Here is a 10562-nt window from a genome sequence, read left to right on the forward strand (position 1 = left end):
AGTTCTGGTAAACTGACTTTGGCGCACCTAAAGCGTGAAACTTGAAAAGCTTGAGCCACATGAAGAAATTCAACTTAAAGGAAAACCTCAAGCACTGGACCTAAGGATAAGCCACAAACACTACAAGAAAAAACGCAATTACATACGACCAAAATTCGTATATAAGACCTAAAATCTGTATATAAAATAGTATTACATACGGATTATATACGGACAAAAATCCGTATATAAAATGATCGTAGATAAATTATATACGGATATATCCGTATATAATTTATATACGGAAAAATCCGTATATAATTTATATACGGAAAAATCCGTATGTAATTTATATACAAAAAAATTCGTATGTAATTTATGTACAGAAAAATCCGTATGTAATCCGTATATAACTTTATAGTTTTATAAAAAAAAATTAAATAATTCCACGTTTACACCTAATACCTAGAAATTTCATATAATTGATAAGAATCAAACATAACTGTTAAATTGCCAGATACAATATCAAATTGCCAAATATATTCATAATATATAATGTATAATATATAATTACAAGATTACAAATGTAACAAATTTACATATGATTGTGCTTGAACCAAATAATTAAAATATGAAAACTTTATTAGATAATTCTATAAATAAAACTAAAAAAATACAACTCTTATTCATAAAGACAATTACAAGAATTATTCGGTTTCCTGACCAAGTAAACACTAGCTCCTATAGCCTTAAGCAGTGCCTGAACCAAAAATTAACAAAAAGTTTAGTTGAAACACATTTCAATATATATGGACAAATAAAATATTTAAAGAAAATTTCAAAAACCATTAAAAGTTTTCTAACAGATGATGGCTTAGAATTAGGGGATAAAAAAGATCAATCAAATTGAACCACAAATCTCAGCAAATTTCAAAAACCATTAAAAGTTCACTGACAAAATCTTCTTTAACTTCTACTATCCCAAACCACAAATCTCTACTTCCTTTCTCTTGAAATGCTACCAACAGGCTAACATGGTTGCTATAGTTGAAACATAAATAAATATAATATAAATATACCATTGGAAGGCTTTCTACGCCCCTCAAAATTTGGATCATCACATACAATTACTTCAAGTCCTATGAAAGCTTGCCACCAAAAATGTTCCAAACACCATTTGGACTCTGAAACAAATAAAAGTTGTTGATTTATATAAAAGCCACTTGATGGTCTTCATTATGAACTGTGACTTTAAAAAAATTGCCCCAAATTTCATACGCCAATGTAGTGCTAAATACAAAAATTGCATAATACTTAATATTAACAAATATGGGCATATATAGTAAACATTCACTAAAAAGTAAATGCCCAAAGGTTCTATAAGATGAGGTAGCGGAACCCACCTTGATTACAAGTTCCTCGAAGAAGCTTTCAAACATATCCCTCTTCTAAGATCACGTCTTAATGATAATAAACTAAAAAAAAAAGCTTAGTATTCTGAAGTTGTATTAATGATTTAAAATGTGATTTAGGAGAAATCAATTAAAAACCCAAAATTTCAAAACAGAGCATACAAGAGTATAAGATATAATCAATGCTCAATAAATTGATGAAAATCAATGTGTAGTAAGATAAACACATATAATGCAAAAGTACTTTTGGAACTACTGTAAGGGATAAAATAATTAAATTCTAACAATTACATTCATCCCAAGCCAATATCTACATTCATATTTAGAAAGGCATTATCCCTTTAAGTATTAAAACTAGTTATTGATTTTCGTTAAAACTTTATTAAAACTAATTTGGAAAACATTATACAAAGATACAACTGAAGTTAAGACATTAAAATTTAGCAAAGGAAGTGGAAGACAAGTACTCAGTGGGATTTTATGAATTAAAAACAATGGTCCCTGCATGTTATCCTTTTATCCATTTAGCCAATATACAAATTTGAAATTAAATGATAATCCAAAATACTTCAAACTTAGGGAAATGCTTCCAGGTACAATATGAAAGATTTTTTTAAGAAAAGTAAAAACACATAACACAAACTATGCAATGTATCATTGACTCTTAACCAACCCAAAGATCCATGGCAGGAAAATTGAACCCTTTTTTCAACTTTATAAAGAGTTGATCATCATAAATTTCATGAATAAATTCCTTGTAGATACCCAAAATAATGTTGTTAAACATGCCATTGTTCTAACGCATATCATCTTGCAAGAAAGGATATGGAATGTGTGAAAGTGTATGCGTGGCCATATATTATAAATGGTGTCATGATGCACACAAATTGGCTCTAAACACACATACACCTTCTTCCTCACCTCTTTGCTTGTTCTCTGCTTCAGCTTCCACAGAAAATTGTGCCCTCTTCTGTGATGTTGCAGGTTCTGCTCTCTTTGAAATCCTTTGTTGCAGATCTCACAAATGAATTTATTTATGGCCAGAAGACTCTTGGGGGACAAGGCCATAACTTCAGCATCAGGGTCTGAATAGACACATTAAAATTCATATAATTAAAATGACTGCTTTCATCTCAACGAGTTCCAGAAATTTGAATAATTTAAAATACCTCCCAAGACTTCTACTAAACAGATTTAGGTCTTCTACAATTTTGCAAATTCATAAACACCTAAACACACATATACAACCAATACGAACCAACATCATGAAGAAATCTCACAAATGGACACACAAAGAAATAAAAGGGGAAAAAATTAAAAACAAGAAAGATGCTCCAGTCATTGCAGCAACAATATATTCTACATAGATGCAAATAATGTCTCAAATTTATCCACATTTCAAACTTAAAGCATAGAAATCACTTTATGTAGATAATGAACCCTAAACCAAAATAGTATCACTGATTGATATGATGAAAACATTGATCATTCAATATTCCTTAATGTTCATACAACTAACTAACACATCCAGAGCATTGATTTCTTCATCTAGTAAAAGGATTGATGGATTCTTAACTATGGCATGAGGTATTGCAATCCTTTATTTCTGTCCCCTAGATAGTTCTATCCCCCTCTCACCAACCTGCAAAAGAAATTGAATATCATGTGAATTTCCTTAGTTCCACGATCCTACTAAACAATATTCTTAAAGCAGGAAAAGAAATTTCTTTATGCAGAGACAGTGAATAAAATTGATAAAAACTGGCCTCGTGTCTTCTCCGCATTGCAAGCGATCTCGTGGCCTCGTGTCTTCTTCGCACTAACCCTAGACACAAATAGAAGAGGGAATTTGAAGGAGAACAAACCAAATCAGAGATAGGACTCACATAAACCCTAAATAGAGTAGGAACCCTAATCTGGACCGAAGGAACCCAAGAAAGGGAGGAAACTCAAAATGAACCGATTAATCGGTTCAAAAACGAGATTGAACGGTGGAAAAGAGTTTACAATCGGAGGAAAAACTTTTAAACGGAGTAAAAGAGGATTTAATCGGTGAAACTTCAAGAAAAAGGTGAAAGGATGACGAAACCCTAGAAGGAGATGAAAATAATCGGTGGAAGAGGAAATTTGTTGTTGAGTAGGCTGAGGCAACGAAGAAATATGAAATAAGATGATGAATTTGTGAAGAGAAAGGAAGCTTACGGTTGATGGTGAGCTCTCGAGAAGAAAATGCTCTTGCGGAAGAAGAACGCTAGAATGAAGCTGCTCTCTCCAATGCACGAGAGAGAAAATGGACGTGGCTGATGATGGAGTCTGAATGAAGACGTGGGAAAGGAAGAACGCGTGGCTACAAGGAGGGAAACAAAAACATGTGAGGGTTTCTTCTATCCGAGGAAAGAAAGAAGAAAGGATTTGTGGGGTTTTTCTTTATCCGAAATGAAGGAAGAAGGAAGGGTCACTGAGTGAGTGAGGGATTTGTTCAGGAGAGTTGTACTCAGGGTTTTTTTTTTCAAAGTTACAAGAAGTTCCAGGTTTTTTTAAAATTTTTCTAGTTAATAATTAATTAAAAATCCGTATATAATATCCGTATGTAATATGTTTAATACATACAGATTAAAATCCGTATATAATAATTTGTATGTAAAATGCAATTTTCTTGTAGTGAAAGACTTCTTCACATATAAGTTATCTTAGGGGCTCCACACAAAAGCACGAGATTTAAGCCATAGAGGAAATCCACTTTGAGAGGAAACCTCCGCAGTTGGAGCCATGAAGTCATTATTGAAGTCACACCCTGAAATGTTTACAAATACAAACCTCATGTCCTCATTTTAGGCATCGTGTGGAGCATCAAATATGTAGTAGTAGAGTAGGAATAAGTTTGTGAGACTCAAAAGAGATGCTTTCTTAGTAAATTTTATGCCTAAATGCTGCTAGAATTGTATTGCGATATTATACGAGTATTTGAACTCTCTCATGTTTAGGTTAGATGTAATCAATTCTAAGTCTTTACTTATACTTCTTGTATATTCATTTATGTTTTCATTCAATGTGTTTGTGAATTAATTTTTGCATGTTGTTGGATGAACTGATCACTCTTCTTATTTCACTAGCTTGGGATTGAGTGGGAATTGATTCCAAGTTCTGGCCAACTAATTCTCCTCTTACATTAAATGCTAGGAATAGGGCTAAGGCTTTAACTAGTTATAGAGTCTCGATCTTAATGCAAGTTATTCATTCAAGTAGTCATTGAAGAATCATTAAAGTTTGAAGATTTAAGGTTCTAGTTGTCAGGAATGGACCTAAAGTTACATTTAAAGAACACTCCCAAAATAGTGAATGATTTACGTAAGTACATAGACATGATCAGTAGTGATGTAGTGGAAGAGGATGAGATGAAATCCACTTATAGCTTTTACTTCACTCAATCTATATAATATATATTATTATCATTATTTTCCAAATACATAAACCAAAAAACAAACTATTAATATGCTTGTTAAATCTCTATAGATACGATAACCCTCATTTGGTTGTACTACAAATGACTTGGTGCACTTGTCAATAAGTCACACAACTGAATAAATCTTTTAAAACTTGATATTGTGTTGGAGATTTTGGGGCTTAAGTCTAATGAACATAAATTTTTTTACCCAAGTTTACCCATCACACCCCTTTTCTTTATGAGTTCTCTCACTTTGCACTTCATAATCATTGGAAGTCATATTCTTTATCAACGTGTTGGCTTCATTAGGTGTCTTTGATTTAATAATGCCAACAACTGAGGCATTCAACATCAACTTTGTTTATGCTCTTGGTCTTTCCAAAAGTATGTGGATTTGCATATTGGCTCATCAAATACATGCATAGAAGTCTTCCTAAGCAAACTTTTGAATTTTTCCCATGCTTGACTCAACGATTCATCACAATATTGTTGGAATGAGGAACTATCTTGCTTCCCTTGATTAACCTTTGTTAAGGAAAAATATTTGGGAAGAAATATTTTAACATCAACATCCCAAATAGTCAAGCTATTCTCAAGGAAAGATTGTTACCATACCTTCACACCACCTGCCAATGAAAAAGGAAACAAATTTAGACGAATAGCTTCATCAAGTACCTAGTTAAATTTTATCGTGTTGCTTATCTCCAAGAATGTAGTCAAGTGAGTATATGGATTCTCATGAGATAATCCATGAAACTAATTACTCTGCACCAAATGTATAAGAGTTAGCTTCATCTCTATGTTTGCTATTACTGCATTTATTGTAGGCCTTGGGATTGTGGACTCTATTTCTTTTAAGCTATAAAGATTTTACCCTATCACGAGGAAGGGAAAATCAGGTTCTACTACTAGTCCGTAATGCTTAAGGTTTTAAGAATTTTACTTTCATTTGATGATAGGTGTGTGACTTATGGAGTCTGAGTCAATGCATATATCTTGATATTGAATCTAATCTGTCCTTTGTTATATATTTTTAATCAAATATTTACAACGAATTTTAGCTATGGATATCTGCTAACACATGTATTTTTGTCATCCTATATACATAGATATAAAAAGTATGATGTAATTCCTTGGATTTGTAATATTGTATATAAGTTTATGACACTTTTTTTTGTTTTTTAGAAATTTTAAAGATTGAAAGCATTCTAACTACACCATATTTGTATATTTGTGTATAGTTATTTCATTTATATGAACAAACTTACTTAATACTTAACTTGGAACGATTATTAATAGTATAAATATATGAAATTGGTTAGAAAATATTAGTGTAATTTTACTGTGTTAAGTTATTAAATTTTTAATTTATGAAAAATACTTTAATTTTTATATATTTTTTTAAATTCTAATAAATATTTTTTTTTAAAAATAAAATAAGTTACGTAAATTTCATTTATTAAAATTATAAGAGATATGAATGTGTGTTTAAAAGTTGAAATGTATATAAATATAATTTATTAAAACCATAAGGGAGATAAGAATATTGTTTTCAAAAAAATCAATCTTCTTTCACTTTGTTAATATTAACAAAAAAGTTACACTCACATGTGATGTTTTCTTTTCGGATTTCATGTAATGCACTTTATCTTTAAATATCTATAAAAAAAAAACCTCAAATGTTTAAGGACATTATACCCATCACCCGTTTCTTTAATTATTTAAAAAAGTTTATAACGAATTATTAAGGTAATTTTTGGAAGATAATAAAATAAGATTTATGTGCAATCTAACAAAATGGGCGTATTATTCTAATATATTAAAAATTTATAGCATCAAGTTTTGATCCAAACAATTTTAAGACTTATGAATATTAAGAATAAAGTTATTATTATTATATTATACATATTTCTTATCTTATTATAAATATTATTAATGAAAATCTATTTTCAGAGTCAGAATTTAAGATATGAATTTTGTAAGACATTTTTTTAGAATATACGTTGACATAAAATAAATTTAATATTTTAAATCTTAAATAAGACTTATTTTTATGCCAACAATTAAATAAAATATTTATTAGAATGTGACTAGTAAAATATTCTTACATTGAAAAATATTAAAATATTATACTCTAATATATATATATATATATATATATATATATATATATATATATATATATATATGATTACATATGCATATATTAAATATATATTATTGACATTTTTAATTTATGCAATAAGATTCACAATTCTCATTCTCATAAAAGATGAAAAATATTCTCAAATGTAATTCTATTAGAAGTAACACTATAAAAAAATTCTCTAAACAATTTTAGAGAAAAATAATAATTACTCGTAATAGTGACAATTTAGATATTAATTTATAATTTAAAAACAATTAATATTTAAAATAGTCTATTCTAAATAAAAATTATAATTAGATTTTAAATTGGTGTCTAAATTGATCACTAACTATAGTTACTTAAAGTTTGACTACTAAAAGAATTAGTGTTTAAATTAGTTAATAATCTATAATTTTTAGTTTATAAATTAGTATTTAAATTAATTATTATAGTAATTAATTTTTTTTTCATTACTACTTAAATATTTTCTTGTAGTAGAACAAACAAAAAAATTCGATTTGTATAGTTTAATTAAAATCATAGATATGTTAAGACGGGTGGTTTTATTGGATGTGGCCCAATGGAATGTAGGAGTCCTCTTGTAGAGGCAATGTGACCTATTTTGAAGGACTTTTCTTTCATCCATATTATGGCCCAGTTTAATCCATAGTTTTTCGAACAATATTTATGGACATGACAGGCACTTTTGACATTTTCTAAAAAAGATTTGGAGGTGCATGAGGAAATCATAGGGTGCAGGGAGAAAGAACCCAATCACAACCAATGCTATATTAATGTATTATGGGCCAGCTTCGTCAATCAAGTCAAACTATGTGAAAATTATTTGGACTTAAGGTTATGGAGTGTCTAAAGGCCTTTCATTTATTCCAGTAGTTTATTTTTTACCTCTATAATGCGAAAAGCTCCTCTCTCTCTCTCTATAACATTTTATATTTATAATTTAAGATTAAATATATTTTTGGTTTAAAATTATAATTAGTTTCTTTTTAAAATTTTGAATCAATTTAGTTTCTTATCTTTAGAATAGCATGTATTTAGTTTTTTTAACTAAATTTTTGTTAATGTTATCATGAAATACATTTGAAATGTTAAATAAACTTAACACAATTTAGTTAAAAAGACTAAATTCACTTTTGAAAATATAAGGTTAAGAAGGTGTGTCTGTAACATTTGATTTAACTTTTAAAAAAATATTTATAGAAAATTATATTTAAAAATTATAATTTTACTCATATTAATATTTTAAGAATAAACTATTAATTTTTATTTTTACAAAATTTGCATAAATATTTCCAACAATATTTTTTTATGATTAGCTATGGTTAAAAGTCGCTATGACAATCTTAATAATTATAGAGTGATATGCACCTTTCTTTTTATTTATAAACATAATACTGCTATTGTTTAATTTTTTTTTTCTTTGTAGGTAGGTTTATCACATTTAGTATTCAATGATTATTTAGTCATTAAAATCATAATTTAAATGATACTATCTGACTCAATATATTTTTTTCTAGCATTTGTAGCAATTACTCAACGTCTTTTTTAGTCTTTTTTAAGTTTAATGTCTAATATTTATGAAGAGGAATTAATGTGATCTTGTTAGACTGAGGTTAAGGTTAACTTCATTAGAAGATAATAAAGAAACAGAATAATATTGACACTTTTTCTTTTACAGAAATATAAATATATCACTTTGTCAAATGATGTTCTTTTAAAGAACATCACATTCACTCATTTTAATAAACAGTGAGACACATGAAATAAAAAAAAGTTGAGAAGAAAACCTTGAACAATTCCTATGAATATTACTACCAAAAGATATACTAAATCATCCGATTTAATAGAAGATAACCTAACTCAATTATCCAGAAATCATCATATTGGAAGTGGGTTTGTAACCCTAGGAGGGTACATATAGCATTAGCATGTCACTGATGCAGGAGATCTCAATATTAGAGTAGTAGAGAGACTCGACCATGTTTTTATACAGTTTCTTCAAGTCTTATCATGGTTGAACTTCTCTTTCCTTCCATCAATCTTACAAACTTTGAATTACCTGAATCCTCAAACATGAAACTACTCGAACAAGCAATACTTGACAAGGGTTGGTCTATGAATTTGCACATTCTTTATTTCATATTGGTCAATAGCAACATCAACAATCTGGTCTATCTTCTCTACGTGTCATTAGTTTTTGCTGTTTGAATCAACGTTTAACGTATTATTTTTTCAATGACAAAGTTTTCATTTCCGCAAATGTGTCCAAGTTCATTCCTAAGTCGGAATTTGATATTATTTTTCGTAGGCTTATCAAAGATTCTCCCCATAGCTAAATAAAAATATAATTTGATTTTGATGAGTATGTATGTGTTATACGGTAGAAGACAAAACAGAAAGGATGAAAAGTATGCAGAAAACAACAAACTATGAGAAGGGAGCAGAGATGAGGTGATGCTTGTGGGCACCCAATTTTTCCTTTGATTCTGCCATGGCTAACCAACACTATACTAATTTTATAAGAAGTGAATTTTAAAGTTAACTTAATCTTATAAAATCAATTTGTAAAGTGAAATTTACAATCATTTATGTATAATAAATTGATTTTATTTATGATTGATGTAGAACTTTCAATAACCAGAATAAATATAATTAAAAGAATTTTTTTTATGATCGAATTTTATAGAGAAGTTGACAAAAGAATATTTTATGTTTAAGGTAAAATATAAACGCAATAAAATTTTGTTAGTTTAATACTAAATATTTTACATTATCATAGAAATGCAATATATGCTTATTTATTGTTTTTTTTCAGTTACAGTAATTTTGATATTTCAGTATCTCAATAACTAAAATTATAAAATTATAACATATAAATATTCACGGTAGTGCGAGATGTGTATATTATAATGTATTTTTAATGACTTTAAGTGGAACATTGTTAAGACAATTCAGTGGAATTTTTTTCTAGATCAAGTCAACGTTTTAATGTCAATTAACTAAGAAAGTTGTCTAAATACGTACAACGATAACAATAAGAATAATCACAATAAGACTTTTATGATGGTTATATGATTGCATGCGTTATATAATAACTTTTCAAGGATATTTCTTATATTTATTAACATTATTTTATTCACTATATGTTTGTTTTTAAGGGATTACCAGCGAGTACTCTCCTAATCTATAAACAATTATTTATGAAGAAGAAGAAAAATGAATTTACAAAAAAAAGTGTTTAAATTCACAAGAAATTTGTGGTTGTCTATTTCTTGTTTTTTTTCAACTCATGCTATGTAAATACGTTGTATTACAAAACACAATTGTTTGACTCAATGCATACACTAATCCAAAAAGCCATTATAACGTTACCCATTTGATATAAGGATTTAGAAAAATCAATGTCATTTTTTTGGTTAGTCTCGTTATAACATATGTAAGGTCAGTCTCCTCTGTAATACGTCAATTAATGTTATAGTGTATTCTGAAACTGGCGTTAAAAGGCTTTATCATATCGGTCACACCTCCGTTTCACATTAAACTTGTCTTAAAAATATAAAATAATTGTACGAGATCA

At 28.5% G+C, this 10562-nt stretch overlaps 1 long non-coding RNA gene across 3 annotated transcripts; it reads right to left on the reverse strand.

The window, feature by feature from the left end:
* Positions 1-509: 509 nt before the first annotated feature.
* Positions 510-3886, reverse strand: LOC108319159 (uncharacterized). 3 transcript variants are annotated; one of them, XR_008250283.1, is made up of 7 exons: positions 3594-3886; positions 2968-3033; positions 2561-2620; positions 2313-2476; positions 1383-1454; positions 1059-1163; positions 510-739 (listed from the first exon to the last, which is right to left on the reverse strand). It is a non-coding gene; the product is annotated as an uncharacterized LOC108319159 (long non-coding RNA). The 3 variants fall into 3 exon arrangements; XR_008250273.1 differs by lacking the exon at positions 2561-2620 and having other exon boundaries at positions 3594-3883; XR_008250279.1 differs by lacking the exons at positions 2968-3033; positions 3594-3886 and having other exon boundaries at positions 2561-2960.
* Between the last annotated feature and the right edge of the window lie 6676 nt (positions 3887-10562).

The sequence above is a fragment of the Vigna angularis genome, chromosome 1 (assembly GCF_016808095.1).
Source record: "Vigna angularis cultivar LongXiaoDou No.4 chromosome 1, ASM1680809v1, whole genome shotgun sequence".
In the NCBI taxonomy this organism is placed as follows: domain Eukaryota; kingdom Viridiplantae; phylum Streptophyta; class Magnoliopsida; order Fabales; family Fabaceae; genus Vigna; species Vigna angularis.